Raw genomic sequence first — 23,168 nt, 5'->3', positions numbered from 1 at the left:
CCATTTTATCCTTAAATACTACACCATATGGCGCCTGTTCTTTTCCCCTGCCTTTACAGAATTGCATGACTGAACATACCCAAGTCATTTTTGAAGAACGGTGCAGCCACCAAAGAAGCTTGGGAGGTGTCCTTTAACGGAGTATCTACGACTGACTTAACCAAAAAATAGCAGAACTTTCTGACGACCAATTGCTCTACAGTAACATTTGAACGTGTGACTAAGCGCACCGACCGAAAAAAACTCTTTTCATATATATATATATATATATATATATATATATATATATTGTTGTATCCAAGATATTATAAAGGATAAGTCCCTTGGTGATGCTAGTCCTCCTTCCACAATAGGAAAAATATCCTTTTTAAACGTTAGATGGTCCTAAACATCTGACAATAGGTAAATTTAGTAAGGATTGCAAAAATTACAAATTAGCAAAAATTGCGAGCAAAAGCAAAATTGCGAAAGCACACCCAAACGGAAAAACTGCAACACTAATTTAACAAAAAGAAGGTGGCCTTGTGAAATGTGCAAATATTGCGAAAACCATCCTAATAATCACAATTTTTGCATACATATTACAAATATACCCAATTTTTGCGTACATGTTTCTGATGTTGCATTTCTTGCTAACAACAGTGTTTTTCCCTTAAAAATTGCACAACATACTTTCCTGCACCCAAATGAAAGAAATTACTCAACAATTGTAAATCAATTCAATCATCACTTTATTGGTCAAATGATCTTGTGGTAATTTAGCAACTATTATCTTAAAGACACCATAGTGTTTTTCTTCAAACATTGACTAATGCCCATAACTGTGTTCAAATATATTCAACTAGAGAGAGTGTGAATTCTAGCCTCTAAACCCTACACAACAGCAATTATTGGTATATGTTTTGACAAACTCACCTTTTTGGAGTCAAAATATTTTAATTCAGAATCATCAGTAACATTTTTATAAAAAAAAATAGTGTGTTTTTGATTGTGAAGTGGTCAAACATTACATATTATTGTTACTTTTGTTTTATTTACATACCTTACTTTAAGGAATTATGTGTAAATATTTGTTTCAATGAGTATACAAATAAAGCAGAATTTGCAAAACTTGAAAATAAAATGGTGGTGTTGCTGTTCTTCAACATATGTTTATGTGTGTAGCACACAAATAAAATAAAAAAAAAATGTATGTGGGTACAGTATGTTTTGTTTAACAAAAAAATGTTGGTTGTTTAAAAAAAAAATACAAAAATGTTAGGAAGCTAAATGTCATTCAGCAGATACTACTAAGCAAAATGCTTGTAAAGGTTATTTTACATTTGCTTCTATCAAATAGTGTGGTTGTCAAACCTCGATAGTTAGTAATGGGCCCTACACATGTAACGATCCACCGCCAAGATGCCCGATGGCGGATACGGCCGACGCACGACCGGGCGGCGGGGGGGCAGTGACGTGGGGGAGTGAAGTTTCTTCACTCCACCCATCACCCGGCTCCATAGCAGCGCAGGCAACTATGGACAAGATCGTCCATATTGGCCTGCATGCACAGCCGACGGGCACCAGCGATGAACGAGTGCCGCGCATTGTTCATAGCTGCTGCCTCCACACTCAAAGATATGAACGGTATCTCGTTCATTAATGGACGAGATCGTTCATATCCTTGACTGATATTGCCCAGTGTGTAGGGCCTATAAGTGTAAACACAAACTGGTTAGTAACATATATTTTCACACTCAACATGTGTTACAGAGTTAAACAATACCTTACATGTTTCTAAGTTCCAATACAGCTGAATGAAGTAATTTGTGGTCTGAGGTGTGAGCTTCTTCAGCTGGGTGTAATGAAGCAATGATTGCAGTCAGTGCCGTAACTAGGTGTGCGCCGATGGTGCCTTGCCCACAGCATAAATGCACTGAGGGCGCACCATCGTGCATCACACCCGCTAGCCCAGACAGATGAAGGCGGCGCTGCCTGTGTCCCACTGACGGCGGTGCCGCCTGCGTACTGCTTAAGTCACCGCTGCCCGCCCGTGCTCCCCCCGGAAGCCGCCGCCGCCCGCCTGCCTAGACACAACCGCGTCCCGCTGTCGCTAAAGCCGCAGGCCCCCCGCCCACGCAACTTCCTCTGAAGCCGCCGGCCGCACGCCCGCCCAACTTCCTCTGAAGCCGCCTGCTCGCCCGCCTGACCACGCAACTTCCTCTGAAGCCGCCGTTGCTGCTCGCCCGCCTGTGTCCAGCTGAACCAGCTGCTGCTGTGGCTGAGCGGCGTCTGTGTGACAGGAATGCCGCTCTCTTTGGCCCAGCGGCAGCCCGGCCCCTCCCCCCTGCAATTTGGAACTTGAAAGAGCCTGTGCTGCCTGTCTGACCTGTCTGTCTGGTTAGTAAATGCAGGGGAAAATGCAGGATTTACTGAATAATGGAGACTACTGTGCACCGCAGTATGAATCGGTATTATTTTGTGGCCACACCCCTTTTCCATGAAGCCACACCCCTATTTTTTTGTCCGCGGCGCGCACTGCCCTTGTTTTACATAAGGTGGTGGTGGGGCGCCAATGCCTAGTTACGGGGCACTGATTGCAGTATACATGCAGTCTACAACTGAGGTCAGCTTGTGCAATTTTCAAGGTAGATCTGTAGTTACTCAGAAACTGCACACCATAAATGTGCGATCTGTTGTAAAAATTGCAAATGCACCGCCCACAACACGCCCCACAACATGCCCTTGATCGTAGTTTTTGAGAGTCCAGCCCTTTAGTACGCCCCCTACATGCCTACTTTTCGTAGTGCATCTGCAGTTTTTGCTAAGTGTCAGAAATTGATTTTCTTCTCAGTTTTTGCTTTTTAAGTTGCAGAATTTGAGTTTTTACGCTTTTTTTGCTAATTTTGCTGATTCGCGATCCTTGCTGAATTAGGCCCTATATCTGCATCCCTATGTTGGCAATTAATAAATTGTCCTGAAAAAATGATTATCCTTCCTTCCTGAATTAGGATATTTACTGTATATAAATAGGAATAAATGTAATGGCTCAGTTCTCTATCTGCATTTGTCTGTATAGAACTCAGCACTTTGCTACACTTGTATCTTTTCCAGCTGACAGGATAATTTCTAACAATGTGTAACTTATGCTCTGTAGCTATTGCAGTCTCACTTACTACACAGTCTCAGATGAAAGATACAGTGTATTATCAAAACTAGCCAGCCCTTCATGGAATCTCCTCAATACAAATGCAGATATATTAATTTATGTATAGCTTTTGATATCCAAACTAGATTTTTCCTTGGTATAGGAAATATGCTTAATGAGATGTGAAGTTCACAGTCTTTTACCTGGCAGCCTCACAAGCTTTGTATGCCTTTTAACAAAAGTCTATTCTACAGTAGTAATATGATATTTTCTACACTTTAGATTCTTAAGTAGAATATTGCTGCTTCTCGAAAGTACTGTCTCATACATATATTAACTTAGCACAATAGTTGCATTCTCAGTGTCTATTATACACCATATCCCTTATCCTTCAGTCTTAGGGGCCTATTTATCAACATCCGCATCCAGGATGCAGATGACAGGTGATAAAATTGCCCAAACTCGCACTGAGATAATTGATTACATCGCAGGGTTGTATCAATTATCGCATGTAGGAACAGAGCTTGCGGCAAAAAATGCCCAGATGTCTTGCTGCGCATGCGGCGCCCCCGCCGACATCACCCTACCCCCACCGTTGCGACGACCCCCACGAGCCGTGGACCCCCCACCCAGAATCAATATACTCACCTGTCCAGGGAGCCAATCCGCGCTGCTTCAGGAGTCTGTCGGGCACTGGGTCCTTCTCCTGCGCTGTGCCCCCGATGCTGTAAAGTGCGCTGTCGTTATGCAGCGTCACTTTACTGCACCGGGGTCACACTGCAGCATATGGGGGACCCGGTGCCCGGCAGCACTCACCGGAGCAGCGGACACCGGCTCACTGGACAGGTGAGTATGTTTTTGTTTTTTTTCTTACTTTTTTTTCTTACTTTACACTGTGAACAGCTTGTGTGTACATTGGGGTAATTCTGAGTTGATCGCAGCAGCAAGTTTGTTAGGAATTGGTCAAAACCATGTGCACTGCAGGGGAGGCAGATATAACATGTGCAGAGAAAGTAAGATTTGGGTGGGTTATTTTGTTTTTGTGCAGGGTAAATACTGGCTGCTTTATTTTTACACTGCAATTTAGATTTCAGTTTGAACACGCCCCACCCAAATCTAACTCTCTCTGCACATGTTATATCTGCCCCCCCCCCCCCCCCCCTGCAGTGCACATGGTTTTGCCCAACTGCTAACAAAATTCCTGCTGCGATCAACTTGGAATTACCCCCATTGGACACACATAGCTGATCACTCTGCCGGGTCCCCACTCAGCTAGGTGCTTATCGCAGTGCTGCCCTGTGAACTCGCCAGCCTGAGTTGGCGAGATTATCACAGGGCACACTGCAGTATTTTTTTCACATTTTTTTTTAGTAAATTTGCCCACATCACATTTCCCATTATAAGTATGGGGAATGCGATGTGGGTTACTAAAAAAAGGGGGATTAGAGGGTTTGAAGCAGTTTTTCATGAAAACTGCTCCAAATGCCCTTTAATACTGTACGTTCAGGTGACACTAAAATAATGTGAAAAGGGTGTGAAAACACCCTTTTTCACATTATTTTAGTAAAAATAATTTTAATAAATAGACCCCTTAATGTTTACAATTATGATGTACTATAGTGTTTCTTTGTCCATTTAGAGTTATTTTACGGGGCTTTACTTTACTCAAGCATATCTACTGCTGATTGGCTCTCAGCTTAATCTATTCATTTCCTCAATATATTCTAAAATCCCTGCTCTTTCATTACTAGTAGCAGGAATAGTGGTATGCTATCTTATTACCATATTAACTTTATCCTCCACAGGCTGGCTCTGTATTGTATGAGAGGCTATGTGCGTGGATGGTAATGGTGCTGTAATATCTCACTTACTCTCCTCTAGATGTTACCATAATATGATAGCGCAGGGTAGTCTCTCCCCTGACTCCTCCCAGACTGTTGATGAGTGCTGCTATTGGGTCTGGCTTGTCCCCACTGACGGCGGCATCTTGGCCCAGCAAGCTCCCCCTCCGTTGCCATGGGGATGTGCCGCTAACACCACCTGTTGCCTCCTCACCCTAAGGCTGCCTTCACTGACTGGAGCGCCTCCGCCTCCTCCTATCGTGCCCGCCTCTCAGTAAAAGTCCTACAGCGAGTCAGCAGGCTCCCTCGTCACATTCCGCCACCGGTACACTGCCTCTGACTCCGGGTAAGCCCAACGTGGGTGATGCTAACCAATCTCAGCGGCGCCACTGTATGTTTACAGCATAAAGCTCATTCAGCGGTGTCCTGAAGACTGACTGCACATGCTAGCTGGGGGATCATCAGGCTGACAGCCGCTGGCAGGGAGCGCTATTTATACTCTCCCCTCTGGTGGCACGAAATCCCTCTCTGGCTGCTCGCAGCCCCCTCTTTTCCCACTCTACCCACGTGGATACTGACATCTAGGTCACGGGGACACTCTGGAAGCTCCTCCAGCTTCCCTCACTGGGTACTGTTGGCAGGACACATGTAACCCCTTCAGCGCCATCAGAATGTGTGTGGCCGCATACAAACTATGCATACTATAAATTTAACCCTTTCATGTTAATACATATCTAGGATTACATTTTACCCTATATCCTACTATAAATTAAACTCATATTAACAACATAGGTCACCAACACATATCTTTGGTGACAAATTATTTTGGTTGCAGTGAGGTAAAACACAGTGAATTAACGTACATACACAAAGCATTACTTACATAAATCATATAATAAATCTCAATACATATATGTTCATGTATCTTACATCATGTAATGAGTTACATCTGCTTCAAGACTTGCTGATCCCGGCAGCTTTTGGTCTGATGGTCCTCCACCTGCCAAAGGTAGGGTGTACTGACTAATCAATGACTAGGTGGGCTGTGTGAAGTGTCTGCTTGGACTTCCTGTACATCACAGAGCCAGATGTCCTAGAACAGCTTACCTGGCTGGGCATACACTTGACAACAAGCCCTTACACTCATTAGTGCAATACAATACAATACAATCACATGTATACATGTCAAAGGCATTTTGTAGGAAACATATCAGGGGAAGAAATATATTCCCTGACTGGCACAAACACTTATATAGCAAGAGGGAATCACCAGGCTATACTGTACATACAATATACTGTCCTGTTAATGTCCACATTAGTATGGGATACACAACTCCATGGAGAATGCAGGCAGTGAGCCACAGGGGGTAAAACGCAGTTATATCCTGCATCCTGGACTTACACACTGAATGCAGAAACCGGCAGTGAAAAGGTACACCCTGGCATGGTGTCGAGTCATGACATACCTCTTCTACATTTTCCAGCTGCTGAGATTCAGTGACCACAGCTACCTAGCTGACCTGGGTAAAATTTATACCTTGTTCTCCTGGATCAAGCAATTGTGGTCTCAGTTTGCCATCTGACGAGGATCTGGGCTTGGCAGTTCACAGTTTTTAAGACCCCCTCCAGTATTCCAGGGCCTGGGATTATCCACCCTGCACAGTGTTGGGCAGCTGCCCTCGTTGGAGATTTGTCCCTCCTCTCCCCCTTTTTTGGGGAAGCACACTCCTGCCACCTCCAGCGCATCCGGGAGAGGCATAATCGGTGCCCACAGGCCAGCATCAGGGAGCATGGCTGTGGGTTCTCCTTCTGCACTTAACAACAGGCCTAAAGTTGGCTGCAGGGGAGCAGGGGGTATCTGCAATTCTCCTCAAGCTCCCTCCTCAAAAGCATCTACCAAACCATCCCTTGAGCCTGTTGGTACAACTGTAAAGTGGCAGGGGCTAGTGAACTTTCGGCTAACCCTTCTAATCCAGCTCGATAACAAGCTAAATATAAGAGGGGCAGGGCAAACTGAGCGAATCAGCCTCTGGAGCCAGCATACGAAACCTATCCCATTGACCTCTAAACAAGGCATCTGCAATAGTGTTATCGACATTGGGCACGTGCCAAATCCGAAACAACACATTGCGTCACATGCAAGTGAGCACCACTTGCGCTAGCACCCGGACCACCAGCAAAGTCTTAGCTCGCTGATTGTTAATGGCATGCACCACTCCCAGATTGTCACACCTGAACAGGATGCTGCGATTGATGAGCTGTTCACCCCACACTTCCAATGCCACCATGATAGGGAATAACTTGAGCAACAGGAGGTCCTTCGTCAGACCCCTCTGCTTCCAACTTGTGGGCCAAGGAGCGACACACCAGGTACCATTCAGGTAACATCCGAAACCCGCTGATCCTACAGCATCAGGGAAAAGCTGCAGCTCGTAGTTGTCGACGGACGGAGCCAACCAAATCCTAACACCATTAAAATCCGCCAAAAATGAAACCTAGACCAATAGGTCCTTCCTAATTTCAAAAGACAAATGATGCGGCTAGGCTGTGGCCCGCTCGTGCTTGCAGCAAAACACCGTACCCATGGGACTCACGCAACAGGCAAAGTTCAACAGACCCAAAAGAGATTGGGCCTGCTGAAGCGTCACCTTCGACCTACCAGATTGCAGTGTAAGATTCATCATCTTGTCCCGTGGCAAATGACAAGCGTCCGCAACAGTATCGATTTCAATACCTCAAAAACACAGGCAGGTATTAGGCCCTTCAGTCTTGTCCTCAGCCACCGGTACCCAGAAAATGCCAGAACAGAGTGTGCAAGGAAAACAACAGTGTGCTGCAATGCATAGAACGCGCAGGGCCCACGAAAAGGAAATCATTGAGATAGTGAACTAGCCCATGACCCCCTCAAGAAAACTCCACACACCAGTGTAGGAAAGTGCTGAACCGCTCAAAAAATGTGCATGAGATGGAGCATCCCATAGGCAAGTATTTGTCAACAAGTACTTGCCCACTCGGAAACCAATGTACCAGACTGATTCCGGGTGCAAGAGAAACAAGTGGAAAGCGGACTCCACATCTATCATAGCCATCAGAGCCCCAGGGCTATGTGCCCGCACCAAGCAAAGAGCCTCATGAAACGACTGATACCCCACCGAACAATACTCAGGAGGTATAGCATCATTAACTGAGGACCTCGATGGATAAGATAGGTGCTGAATCAGCCAAAATTTGCCAGGAGTTTTCTTAGGAACCACTCCCATGGGGGAGACAATCAAGTTCTCCAAAGGAGCTCGTGAAAAGGGGCCCACCATCCTGGGATTCGGTCTCTAGGTCGACAGTCTCTAGGTCGACAGTGTCTAGGTCGACAGTGTCTAGGTCGACCACTATTGGTCGACAGTAACTAGGTTGACAGGGGTTCTAGGTCGACAGGGTCTCTAGGTCGACATTTTCTAGGTCGACAGGTCAAAAGGTATACATGAGTTTTTCACAATTGTTTTCTTTTTTTTAACCTTTTCATACTTAACGATCCACGTGGATTAGGATTGGAATTGTAATCTTTGCCTGAAGCATGGCGAGCAAAGCGAGCCATTGAATGGGACACTGTGCACTAATTGGGGTTCCCGGTCACTCTACAAAGAAAATGACACCAACAAAACATTAAAAACTCATGTCGACATTTTGACCTGTTGACCTAGAGACCCTGTCGACCTAGTTACTGTCGACCAATACTGGTCAACCTAGACACTGTCGACCTAGTTACTATCTACCTTCCATACCACACCCCTCGATTCTCCCTAGCCTAACCTCCAACTCGACTTTCTCCCGAAGAACCTCAGGAAAAACTTGAGCCAACTGCAAATTCTTGGGGCAACTAACAACTACCTCCCTTTCAACTGGAAGGTGAAAACCAAAACCAAAACCAGAAAACAAAAATTCAGGAGCAACCTGGTTCAGATACCACCCTTACCATTTGGCCATAGCTGCCAAACAGACCAGGGTAAGAGCCCTATTTAGGGACAATGCTGTTTGCCGGCTTGGGCGCTGCACCACCTCCAGGCTTGGAACCCCACTTACCCAATCGGAAGCAATTGGAAGCAGGATAGGCCCCACTGCAATGCAAGCAGAGGTGTCAAACATTACACCGCTGCCCCAGGGAGCAAGAGGAATTGTTAAAGGCATAACACTTCCCTTTCGCTGGCACTGTAAAAGTTGATCGTGCAACTGCACCACCGCGCCATGTCGGGAAATTCTCAGAAAACGAACGTAAAGCGCCAGAGGACGCCTGTTGCATTGGAGATGCCGCCGCAGACACCTCCTTACTTCCCTGCGCCGACCGAATAATATCTAACCACACTTCAACATCCTTACAGCTGAAGTCCATCACCTCCAAACAATCCTGTTTGCACCTAAACTCCTCATCATAGACCCTCCATTCAGTACCTTTGTACTTGTACTGCATCTCATGCACTTGGTGGATATAACGAATAATGTTCAAATATTCACCTTGCCGATCTTCTAGATAGCAAGCCGCAAACACGCAAAAACCTGCTAGCCAATTATCATATGACCGGAAGGCTCCAACCCCTATACCACCCTTCACCTTCGTTGCGCGAAACGACTTCGCCATGTCGGTGAGAGTGAATATGTCTACATATTCCCCCCTGTGGATCAGCTTCCAACAGCTATCTGGAAGCCTCCGCAGCACCATGATGTAGTCACAACGTACCACGCCCGGCAAATTGCGCTGCTTCCTAGCCTGACATGCACTAGCGGACAAACGCCGTTGCTTGCCATCCCTCCTGTGGCCTCACATCACGCATACTGCACCGTCTGCTTTGCCACAGGTTCTATTCCCACTCCATGGGTGTCGTGGACACCCAAGAGTAAGAATAGACCCTGTTGGTCGACATGCTTACCATCGGGATTGTGAGGGCGTGGGATGTATGGGGAGGTAATGTGACCGGCAGTCTCCTGTCCAGTGGTCACATACTTACATCCCCTGCTCGTGGCTGTCCTACATGCTCCCACGCATTGCGCTACCACCAGAGTGGGCTTCATGTGACCAGACTGTGGCCCTGTCAAATCAGCACCCCTCTGCTCAGCCCCACCACCACGAGCTGTCCGGTCGCTAGTAGGAACCATCCCTGGTGGCGAAGGGGCCACCAGCAGCATCCGCTCCATGCAACCCCGCCCGCTGTCGGTAACCTCCATAGAACTCAGGGAGGGCACCACAAAAGGATGCATATTACCTGCCACAGAAACCGGGGCAGCCTCCTCATCAAACCTGTACCGCACCGGGGCCTTGAGGGAATGCTGTGGATGAGGGAACTCTATGGACGTGGCATGCTGGCTACTGCAGCTAATATATATGAATTACTGGATCTGACAGGCCTAACTATGCAGTCACACCAAATAAGATCCTGTAGGGGCATTTGTGTATCTGACACTGTGGGGCAATGTATATCTGGCACTGTGGGGGCATTTGTGTACCTGGCACTGTGGGGGCATTTGTGTATCTGGCACTGTGGGGCAATGTGTATCTGGCACTGTGGGGGCATATGTGTATCTAGCACTTTGGGGCATTTGTGTATCTGACACTCTGGGTTATTTGTGTATTTGGCACTGTGGGGCAATGTGTATCTGCCACTGTGGGGGCAATGTGTATCTGGCACTGTGGAGCAATGTGTATCTGGCACTGTGGGGGCATTTGTGTATCTGGCACTATGGGGCATTTGTGTATCTGACACTCTGGGGGCATTTGTGTATCTGGCACTGTGGGGAAATGTGTATCTGGCACTCTGGGGCAATGTGTATCTGGCACTCTGGGGCAATGTGTATCTGGCACTCTGGGGCTATGTATATCTGGCACTGTGAGGAAACGTGTATCTGGCACTATTGGGGTCATATGTGTATCTGGCCCCCCCATATGTGTATCACGCCCCCATTTTCCTTGGCCATGCCCCATATGGCATTTGCCCACGCCCATTTCTTGGACTTACACCACTGATACACCCCATAGACTCAGTAATTCCCTTTCCCTTTCACGAGTTCTGAAACAAATCCAGACTCATGCGGGGCAGTTCCTTTCCCCATAAACCTTAGGGGTTCCATGATGAACACTATGTGACTGAAGTCTAGTGCAAATATTGCTTAACCCTTTTCTGTGCATAGTTACTGTTTTGTTAATACTTGCCTAATCTCCCGGTTTCTGTGGGAGATAAATTATTTTTCTAGTGGTCCCCCGCACCCTCGGAAGAGTAGGCACTGTTCCTACATTCTCAATGTAATTAGTCCGGCGCCTTTAAAACGAGGTGTTTGACCTGGAGCAGCTGCTTTAAGGGGTAGTTACTCCCTTGAAGAACAATTTGAAAGGAGAAGAGTGCAGCGCTATAAACTGGATATGTAGATATATATAATTTATTAAAAAAGAAATTGCAATATCACATGAGTATTACTATAATAACACACAATGAGTACTAATTAAAAACTAAGAGCAGATGGGGCAAACTCAGCACAGCAAGTTGAAATTAATTAATATCACATATGGAAGCCTCACATGATCCTTTGTTTAGAGTTCATGGAAATAATTGCCACAGTCCCAGGGGAGCATGAAACACTGTTGGAATGTTAATAGTCCTTGCGGAGTAGTTTGCATAGACCTTTAGAGCTTGAATCCAGGCATCAAAATCCTCATGAAAAGCTTGGTCCTATACTCCTTATTGTGGACGACAGTGTATCCCTGTTTGAGCCAATGGTGGACTTCTAGGCGTTGTTCCAGGACATCTATAGGAATAGTAGTGTAGGCTTCTCCAAAACCGACGCGTTTCGCTGTGTCAACAGCTTCATCAAGGCAATTATTTCCATGGACTCTAAACAAAGGATCATGTGAGGCTTCCATATGTGATATTAATTAATTTCAACTTGCTGTGCTGAGTTTGCCCCATCTGCTCTAAGTTTTTAATTAGTACTCATTGTGTGTTATTATAGTAATACTCATGTGATATTGCAATTTCTTTTTTAATAAATTATATATATCTACATATCCAGTTTATAGCGCTGCACTCTTCTCCTTTCAAACTGCTCCTACATTCTGTCCACTTCATAGAGAGGTGGGCAGAATGCAGAGAATAATACAGTATTCCGAGAAGGGGCAGGCCTAATTACTCTTTCTATGGCAATAGCGTCATTCAGCCCCACCCCCTATGCAAATATCTGCCAATCGCAGAACTTTTCCTACAAGGGGGGGCTAACGATGCAATTAGCATAGTCCCGCTGCATCTCGGCTCACCTGCTTCTCCTCTCCGGTCATCTCCTGAAAAGTAGATCTTCAAAGTTGGTAAGTATGTAATGGGTGCTATCAGTGCCAGATTAAGGTCCATATGGAGCTGAAATTTATGAAGAGCCTATTTTATGCCGCTGCAGGGGATGGTAATCTGTGGTGGTGTGACTTGATGTTGTCGGGGTATGACTAGCGCCTACCTTAAAAATCTAAAGCTCCTTCCTCTCTTCGCTTATCTCAATAGGGTAATGTGAAAATCTACAAATAAACAAGGGAAACGCCCCTTGTTATCGTGACCTAATATGAAAAAAAAGAAAAATTGCACTTAATGATGATATAAATGTGAAGCCTCTCTACTGAAGAGGATACAGTTCGCTTAGTGAAGTCATGAATGTGAAATCTTTCTATATTTAAAAAAAGACTTTTACTTTTTAATAATAGCTATACAGAGGAGATATTAGATCAGGTATGGCGGTAGCGCAAGCAGGGGGGTTTCTGAATATCCAGAAACCCCCCCTATTGGACTGAATTCCTTATTTTAGAAACGGAGACAGCTGTGTCTCCGCTTAAAAAAAAAAAAATGTGACCGCAATCTCGATCGCAGCTACTGCTGCAGGGATCTATTGCCAGCAAAACTCTCTGCCTAGTGAACTGCAGATACTGGGAGCTGCTGCGCATGCACAGCACAACAATTCCATATGTCCTCACAATTCCAGTAGCTGGCAGTGTCTCTCCTCTGCAACCCCGGATACGTATGTGTGCAGTACAATGTACAGTATATGTTTGTTTAATCAAATGTACAGTATGTGTTTGCTCAGTGGTGTGTTATGTATGTTTGTTTGTGGAGTGTATGTGCAGTCTGTGTCTGTGTATTTTGTCATACAAACACACACACATATATATATATATATATATATATATATATATATAAATAATATATTTATGAATATTATTTCATTGAATTGAATTTCACACACACACACACACACACACACACACACACACACACCTCCATTAGTAGGAGCAGCACATCTGTAAACCTTGTAATACTATCTGTACCCTCTGCAGGAACTCTTAGCACGGAGCCCACAAACAGCGATACAGCATGGCTGCACACGGTGGAATAAATTAGTCACAGCAAGCGGGTAACTGCAACGTTTCAATGCTTTATTGCAGGGAGTTGGTGGTGTGGCTTGCAGGAGCTTGGGTACAAGAGGAAGAAGGGATTTAGGTGTCAGTGGACTGCTTATGCTCTTACCCAAAGTTTCACAACTTGACACTGACTTATGATGAATGCGCTGCAGGTGACGTATAAGGGAGAATGTTCCTAGGTCGTTAACGTCTTTACACCTACTTATTACAGATTGACAGAGGCAACACACGGCTTGACTCTGTTGTCCGGATTTGTGGAGAAATAATTCCAAATCAAAGAGGTGGCCTTTTTGGTATTTTGCCCAGGCATCACAATGGGCTTATTCATCCCAGGACAACAGGTGTTTCCCCCAATGTGTGATTTAAACAAACCACATCACCATCAGAATCCTCCACGTCAACTTCTTACTCAGCGCCAGCAACACCCATATCCTCATCCTGGTGTACTTCAACAGTGACATCTTCAATTTGAATATCAGAAACTGGACTGTGGGTGCTCCTTCCAGCACTTGCAGAGGGCGTGCAAATGGTGGAAGGAGCCACCTCTTCCCGTCCAGTGTTGGGAAGGTCAGGCATCGCATCCGACGACACACTTGGACTCTCCTTGGGGATTTGTGATACCATGTTCTTATAACTAGAGATGTGCACCGGACATTTTTCGGGTTTTGTGTTTTGGTTTTGGATTCGGACACGTTTTGGCAAAACCTCCCTGAAAATTTTTTGTCGGATTTGGGTGTGTTTTGGATTCTGGTGGGTTTTTTTCAAAAACCCCTCAAAAACAGCTTAAATCATAGAATTTGGGGGTCATTTTGATCCTATAGTATTATTAACCTCAATAACCACAATTTCCACTCATTTCCAGTCTATTCTGAACACCTCACAATACTATTTTTAGTCCTAAAATTTGCACCGAGGTCGCTGGATGACTAAGCAAAGCGACCCAAGAGGGTGGCACAAACGCCTGGCCCATCTAGGAGTGGCACTGCAGTGTCAGACAGGATGGCACTTCAAAAAATTGGCCCCAAACAGCACATGATACAAAGAAAAGAGAAAAAGATGTGCACTGTGGTCGCTGGACGGCTAAGCTAAGCGACACAAACACCTCAATATCACAGGAATTATTCGTTCTAATCAATGGTATTATTGGTCCAAATCACTGGAAGAAAATTACAAAATCACTGGAATTATTAATTCTAATCAATGGTGTTATTGGTCCAAATCACTGGAAGAAAATGACAAAATCACTGGAATTATTCATTCTAATCAATGGTATTATTGGTCCAAATCACTGGAAGAAAATGACAAAATCACTGGAATTATTCATTCTAATCAATGGTATTATTGGTCCAAATCACTGGAAGAAAATGACAAAATCACTGGAATTATTCGTTCTAATCAATGGTATTATTGGTCCAAATCACTGGAAGAAAATGACAAAATCACTGGAATTATTCGTTCTAATCAATGGTATTATTGGTCCAAATCACTGGAAGAAAATGACAAAATCACTGGAATTATTCGTTCTAATCAATGGTATTATTGGTCCAAATCACTGGAAGAAAATGGAATGGATGGATACTTTCAGTGACACAGAGCTGCAAGATACAGCAATGGCCTGTCACCAGGTACCAGTGAATGACCACATCATGTATATAGGTGACAGATATACAGTTACATTGTGAGGGAATCCAGTATACGTTCTGTCACCAGGTACCAGTGAATGACCACATCATGTATATAGGTGACAGATATAAAGTTACATTGTGGGGGAATCCAGTATACGTTCTGTCACCAGGTACCAGTGAATGACCACATCATGTATATAGATGACAGATATAAAGTTACATTGTGGGGGAATCCAGTATACGTTCTGTCACTACGTACCAGTGAATGACCACATCATGTATATACTTATACTGGTGGTCCCCAGTTCCCACAATGCAGCACACTGATCAGATATTTGCAGCACACTGAGCACAGATATGGAGCGTTTTCAGGCAGAGAACGTGGATATTTTCAGCACACTGAGCACAGATTATTTGCAGCACACTGAGCACAGATATTTGCAGCACACTGAGCACAGATATTTGCCGCACACTGAGCACAGATATTTGCAGCACACTGAGCACAGGTTTACGGAGCTTTTCAGGGAGAGAACGCTGCCACGTACTCTCCGTTCAATCTCCAATGCACGAGTGAAAATGGTGGTGACGCGCGGCTCCTTATATAGAATACGAATCTCGCGAGAATCCGACAGTGGGATGATGACTTTCGGGCGAGTTCTGGTTAACCGAGTTAGGCGGGAAGATCCGAGGCTGCCTCAGAACCATGTAAAATGGGTGAAGTTCGGGGGGTTCGGATCCCGAGGAACCGAACCCGCTCATCTCTACATATAATTCACAGTTCTTTGCTGTGCTTTTGCCAGCTTAACTCTTTTCATATTTATACCGGAAGGATGAGGGCTTCCATCGTCATGTGAAGCTGAACCACTAGTCATGAACATAGGCCAGGGCCTAAGCTATTCCTTTCCACTCCGTGTCGTAAATGGCATATTGGCAAGTTTACGTTTCTCCTCAGACCATTTAAATTTATTTTTTGGGGTCATTTTACTGAACTTTGGCTTTTTGGATTGACATGCCCTCTACTATGACATTGGGCATCGGCCTTGGCAATCGACGTTGATGGCATTTCATCGTCTATGTCATGACTAGTGGCAACAGCTTCAGCACTAGGAGGAAGTGGTTCTTGATCTTTCCCTATTTTATCAACCAAATTTTTGTTCTCCATTGTTTTTTTGGAGTTATACAACAATATGCGGAACATTAGAGCGTACCTCTACACCACACAGGGCAAACCCTGTGAAAATTATTTGGATTAAATATTAATAACCCTTTTATTTGGAATAAATAATATACAGCACAGGACAGCACCACTGGACTTATATGGCAGCACCACTGGACTGGATTTATACGGTAGTACCACTAGAATTATACGGAGGTATCATTGGAATTATATGGCAGAACCACTGGATTTATATAACAGTACCACTGGACTGGATTTATAAAGCAGTTTCACTGGAATTTTACGGCATTATCACTGGAATTATACGGCAGTATCACTAGACTTATACGGCAGTATCACTGGACTTATACGGCAGTACCACTGGATTTATATGGCAGTACCACTGGACTGGATTTATATGGCAGTATCACTGGATTTATACTCCAGTACCACTGGAGTTATACGGCAGTATCACAGGAATTATATGGCAGTATCACTGGAATTATATACCAGTACCACTGGATTTATACGGCAGTACAGCTGGACTGGATTTATACGGCAGTATCACTGGAATCATTCGTCAGTACCACTGGAATTATACGGCAGTATCGCTGGAATTATACGGCAGAATCACTGGACTTATACGGCAGTACCACTTGACTGGATTTATACGGCAAGATCACTGGAATTATACGGCAGTAACACTGGAATTAAACAGCAGTACCACTGGACTTATACGGCAGTACCGCTGGACTTATACGGCAGTACCGCTGGACTTATACGGCAGTAACACTGGACTGGAATTATACAGCAGTATCACTGGACATTTATTGCAGTACCACTGGAATTACACGGCAGTATCACTGGATTTATACGGCAGTACCACTGGACTAAATTTATACTGCAGTATCACTGGAATTATACGGAAGTATCACTGGAATTATATGGCAGTATCACTGGAATTATACTGCAGCACCACTGGACTTATACGGCAGTACCACTGGACTGGATTTATATGGCAGTATCACTAAAATTATACTGAAGTATCACTGGAATTATACGGCAGTACCAGTGGACAAGATTGATGCGGCAGTGTCACTGGACATATACACCAGTACCACTGGAATTATATGGCAGTTTCACTGAAAGTTTATGGCAGTATCATTAGAATTTTATGGCAGTATCACTGGACTTATACGACAGTACCACTGGACTTACATGGCAGTACCACTGGACTAGATTTATATGGCAGTATCACTGGACTTATACGCCAGTACCACTGGAATTATACGGCAGTATTACAGGAACTATACGGCAGTATCACTGGAATAATACGGCAGTATTTCTGGATTTATATGTCAGTACCACTGGACTGGATTTAAACGGCAGTATCACTGGACTTATGTCAGGAATCGCCATTCAGTAGCATCTCACTTACCAGCGCGCTGGTGTGCAGGCCTCCGGAGGTCACAGCCGCAGTCGCGGCTGCATGAATGCAATGTCCGCGAGCATCATGTTCAATGTCGCTAACTACCCCTGACCCGCATCCTGTGTCCCCCCCGCTGTGTGCCGACATCTGTCTAGCATGGGCGCCACCATGACACCTGCACTCAGCTGATCCGGACATCCAATCCTGCGAGGTGTTTGCACACAGAAGCCAGCAACCAATCACTGCAGAGCAAGGGGTATAAGTTCCAGTCCGTGGCTCAGTCTCATCGCCTCTTACAAACGTGTCACATTCGGTGTACAAGTTCTTCTGGTTCCTGTGTTCCTGTTTCCAGTGTATTCCCTGTTGTCATTCCATTATTTCATCTTCAGTCTTCAGTCTTCCAGCTTGCTATGAACTCCAGCCACAGTCTGCCACAACAACTTGCAGTATGAGATTTTCCTAGGGTGTTTTCTCATTTCTTAGCCTGTGCACCTAATTACCAGCATTAAACACTGTGCATTGCATTCAGCACTTAACAACTTGCTGTGTTAGAGCTGTCTCCTGCTTGGGCCTTGCATGGCTTAAAGAACCTGTGCTTCTACAGAGACTGTGTGCTTTTATTGCTATCCATTATATACCGGAGTTCTGTTTATTTCATCTGATTTCATTATTGCCATTACCGTTTATATCAAGCTTCAAGTTCATCTTCATTACTCATTTGTTATCAGTGACTTTTTGAATATTAATTTCATCAGATTAAGTTATCATTCATTATTCCTGTCATCAGTTATACCAGTTATCATTCATACTCCATTCCTGTTGTTGCTGACTTCCAAGGCTATCATCAATTGTTTTCATTCATCTGTTTGTTCAGTTGCTGTGTGACCCCTGTGAGATAATAAATATCAAGCGCACATGCACAGGACTTTTCTTCAGCCTCCTCGTTTCATCTATCACACCTACACTGACACACTAGTGCACCCTCTGAGGACAGACAAAACTACAGACCGGACAGTTTGTCCGAGGCCCTTGGACCCGAACGGTGGTCAGAGTGTGGTCAGGGGCACTCCAAAGTTTGGTGTCACAACTGGATGGTCAAGAGGCTGCACAGCAGCAGATTATACAATTTCTACATGGGATGTCTTCCCGACTGGACACTCTACAACAGTCCTTCTCAAATCCTGTCCGTCCAGTTTCATCTTCAGTTTCAGTTCCAGCTTCCAGTTCCTCAGCTTCCAGCTCTCCAGCTGCTCCTGTTTCAACATCTCGCATTCATCTCCCTACACCAAGCAAATTTGATGGTAATCCTAAAATGAGTTGTGGGTTTCTAAACCAATGTGTAATCCACTTTGAATTGCTGCCGCAGAACTTTCCAACACCCAGGGCAAAGGTCACATACATTGTGTCCCTGTTGTCTGGCTCTGCCTTGAACTGGGTCTCCCCACTGTGTGAGTGAGCAGACGCTCTTCTGAATAACTACACATATTTTGTTGCTGCAATCCAATGCATCTTTGATGAACCTGGACGTACAACCTCCGCTTCCTCAGACCTCCTTCAGATTCGCCAGGGAACATGTGCTATGGAACAATATGTTATCCAGTTCCAGATATTGGCATCAGAAGTAAAGTGGAATAATCAGGCATTAAGTTGCCACCTTCTGGCATGGTCTATCTGACCGTATAAAGGATGAGTTAGTTACCCAAGATCTTCCAGAGCAACTGGGAGCCCTAATTTCTTTGTGTGTTAAATTGGATTTACGTCTACGTGAGCGTACCAGTGAACGTTCTCGAGGTGACCTTCGCAAGCATCGAGTTATGTCTCCAGTACAGTCCTTACCCATTACTCCTGATGAACCTATGCAGGTGAACAGGTCTCGCTTAACGCCTGAGGAGCGGTCAAGAAGGTTAAGGGAAAGACTGTGTCTCTATTGTGCTGCTGCTGGTCATCTGATTAGTTCCTGTCCTGCTCGTTCGGGAAATGCCAGGTCCTAACTTGTAAAGGAGGAGTCAAGTTAGGAACCTTAATTAAAGCTCCTTCTTCCCAAGATCTCACTCTGCCTGTTACCTTGGTAACACAGAATGGTCTTCAGTCTTTATCTGCCTTAGTGGATTGCGGTGCTGCTGGGAACTTTATCACACAAGCTGCAGTGGTCAGAATTCATCTTCCTGTCTCAAAATTGTCTTGTCCAGTCTACCTTACTGCCGTGGATGGAAGTCGTATTGCTGAGGGTTCCATCATTCAGCAAACCAAGCCAGTGGTCCTGGGAGTGGGCATTCTTCATTCTGAGCTCATTGAATTCCTGGTCATTCCAAAAGCCACCTATGAGATTGTACTAGGCATGCTCTGGCTTCAATTGCACAATCCACAATTCGACTGGTCCACACTACAGCTTCCTGCTTCCATTCGTGTTTGGTTCAAGTGCATTCAGTGAGATCGTCAGGTATAAAACTCCAGTCTGGTCTTCCAGAGGCCTATTAAGAATTTGCTGACGTCTTCAGTGAAAAGGCCGCTGATGTCCTGCCTCCCCATCAAGAATGGGATTGTCCCATTGATCTGGTTTCAGGGAGTAAGCCACCCAGAGGGCGTACTTACCCTCTATCTGTTCCTGACACTCAAGCCATGAGTGAGTATATAAAGGAGAATCTACAAAAAGTGTTCATCCGTCCGTCTTCATCTTCAGCTGGTGCGGGGTTCTTCTTTGTTAAGAAGAAAGATGGAGGATTACATCCCTGTATCGATTATCGGGGGGTTTGAATGATATTACTATTAAAAACAGCTATCCATTGCCACTTATTACAGAACTGTTTGACAGAGTCAGAGGTGCTCATATCTTCACTAAGTAAGATCTCCGCGGGGCTTACAATCTCCAATTTTACAATCCAAAGTGGCGACGAGTGGAAAACCGCCTTCAATACCCGCGATGGCTACTACGAATATATAGTGATGCCCTTCGGTTTGAGCAATGCCCCGGCAGTATTCCAGAACTTTGTCAAGTGTTTAGAGATCTTCTGTACGAATGTGTGGTAATTTACCTTGATGACATCTTGATATTCTCTCGTGACTTAGTTTCTCATCACCAACAAGTGAAAGAGGTTCTTCGACGTCTTCGACAGAATCTTCTTTATGGACAACTATCTAAGTGCATGTTTGAAGCCTCTTCAATGCCTTTTCTAGGATACATTATATCTGGTACTGACCTTCAAATGGATCCAGCTAAATTAGAAGCTATAGAGAACTGGTCTCTTCCTACGACGCTCAAGTCAGTTCAATGTTTCATTGGCTTTGCCAATTACTATAGAAAGTTCATTAAAGGATTCTCTACATTGATAGCTCCAATTACTTGCCTCACTCGCAAAGGGGTGAATCCTTCCCAGTGGTCTGAAGAAGCACTGTCTGCCTTTTATAAAATTAAACAAGCTTTTGTTTCAACTCCTGTGTTACAACAACCAGATGTCAACAAGGCCTTCATTCTAGAAGTGGACTCCTCAACAGTTGGCGTGGGCGCAGTCCTGTCCCAAGTCGGCGCTGATGGTAAGACTCACCCTTGTGGGTTTTTCTCTCGTAGATTCTTGCCTGCTGAGATGAACTACTCCATTTGTGATCAGGAACTTCTAGCAATCAAACTAGCCCTTGAAGAATGGAGGTATCTGTTGGAGGGTGCAAGATTCCCCATTACCATCTACACTGACCACAAGAACCTTCTTTATTTAAAGGCAGCATAGTGCCTAAATCCTTGACAAACAAGGTGGGCCTTATTTTCCTCTTGTTTTGACTTTAAGTTGCTGTTTAGACCTGGCTCTCAAAATGTCAAAGCAGATGCATTATCTCGCTCTATGGGCTCCAATGAGGAATCTTCAGAACAAGTTTCTCGACCAGTACTTAATCCTGTTGTGTTTGCCGCTACTAATGTATCCCTAGTTCCACCTCCAGGCAAGATGTTTGTTTCTCCTGAGCTTCGTCCAAATCTCCTGTCCTGGTCTCACATGTCCAAGTTTACTGGTCATCCTGGAGTCCTAAAGACTTTTAAGTTTTTGTCTCAAACCTACTGGTGGCCCGACATGAAAGCAGATATATTCAAGAATTCATAGCTTCATGTTCCAAGTGTGCTCAACACAAAGTTCCTTGTCGGGCTCCTGCAGGCCAATTGTTGCCAACCTCTATTCCAAGTCATCCCTGGTCTCATCTGTCGATGGATTTTATTTTGGACCTTCCTCCTTCCAAAGGGTATGATACCATCTGGGTAGTGGTTGACTGATTTTCGAAAATGGCTAATTTTGTTACACTCATGTGGTTGCCTTCTGCTCCAAAACTAGCACAGATATTTCTCTGTGAAATCTTCAGATTACATGGACTTCCAATTGAAATAATATCTGATCGGGGAGTACAGTTTGTGGCAAAATTCTGGAGGGCCCTGTGTTCTGCGTTGCAAATCAAACTTAAATTCTCCATGGCCTATCACCCTCAAACAAATGGTCAGACAGAGAGGGTAAACCAAGAGCTTGAGACATTTTTAAAACTCTATATTTCTTCTTCACAGGATGACTGGTATACCCCAGTATATTGGTCCGCCTATTGAATTCTTTCTTTTGTTGGTAAACATAATTTTGCATAAAAATTATTTTATGTTTGAGAATGCATTTTACTTACAAGGCCAAGGCACCGTCATGGGGTCGAATATGGCCCCCGCGTATGCTAATCTATTTATGCACAGTTATGAGACCACGAATATCCTTAACAACAGAGAATTTTTGCAGTATATAGCATTTTACACACGATTTATAGATGACATCTTCTTGATGTGGACATGGGGAGCTGATAGATTGAATGATTTCATTCATCATTTGAATGGTCTTTCAGGCACCATCAGACTGACTCATGCGAGCAGTCCTCACAGTATTGATTTTCTGGATGTAACAGTATATACTGTATAGAGAAAAAAAATGTTTCAGACTTCTATTTTTAAGAAAAAGACTGATAAGAATACAGTATTGTTGGCGGATAGCTTCCACCCTAGACCTTTGAAAAAGGGACTGCCGTATTCCCAGCTTCTATGTGTAGTTCGAATTACATCAGATAGAACCATGTTAATGATGGCATTACATAAAATGGGTGAGGACTTTATCCAAAGGGGTTATCCAAGGCATGAGGTTTAAGAAGACATTGAAAGTTGTTTATTGTTAAACAGAGAAACTCTTCTACAGGATGTCAATAAGACCAAAGAAATTGACCGGTTGATTTTCCCCACCACCTTCTCCATTTCTTCAGGGCATCTGTGAACATCGATTTTACGCCACTGGCATATTTTACAATCAGATCCAGTTATGAGTGCTTATTGTCAAAACATACCGTTATTTGCCTACAAAAGGAGTAGCAATTTGAAAGATCAATTGACATATTCAGACGTAAGCCCGACAGCTAACAGAAACACCTGGTTATCATTAAAACAAGGGTCTTTTCGTTGTAATGGATGTGACAACTGTCAGCATCTTATGACAGGTGATACTTTTGTTGATTCAAGGACAGGAATAACTCAAAAACTGAGACATTATATGACGTGTG

At 44.4% G+C, this 23,168-nt stretch overlaps 1 protein-coding gene across 1 annotated transcript in view; it reads right to left on the bottom strand.

Moving 5' to 3' along the window:
• LOC134943711 (parvalbumin beta-like) overlaps positions 1-23,168 on the bottom strand; it is a 69,733-nt gene that overhangs the window by 29,447 nt on the left and 17,118 nt on the right. The gene's annotated exons all lie outside the window — the stretch shown is intronic.

The sequence above is a fragment of the Pseudophryne corroboree genome, chromosome 7 (assembly GCF_028390025.1).
Source record: "Pseudophryne corroboree isolate aPseCor3 chromosome 7, aPseCor3.hap2, whole genome shotgun sequence".
NCBI lineage: Eukaryota > Metazoa > Chordata > Amphibia > Anura > Myobatrachidae > Pseudophryne > Pseudophryne corroboree.
This window is presented reverse-complemented; position numbering and strand designations above follow the sequence as displayed.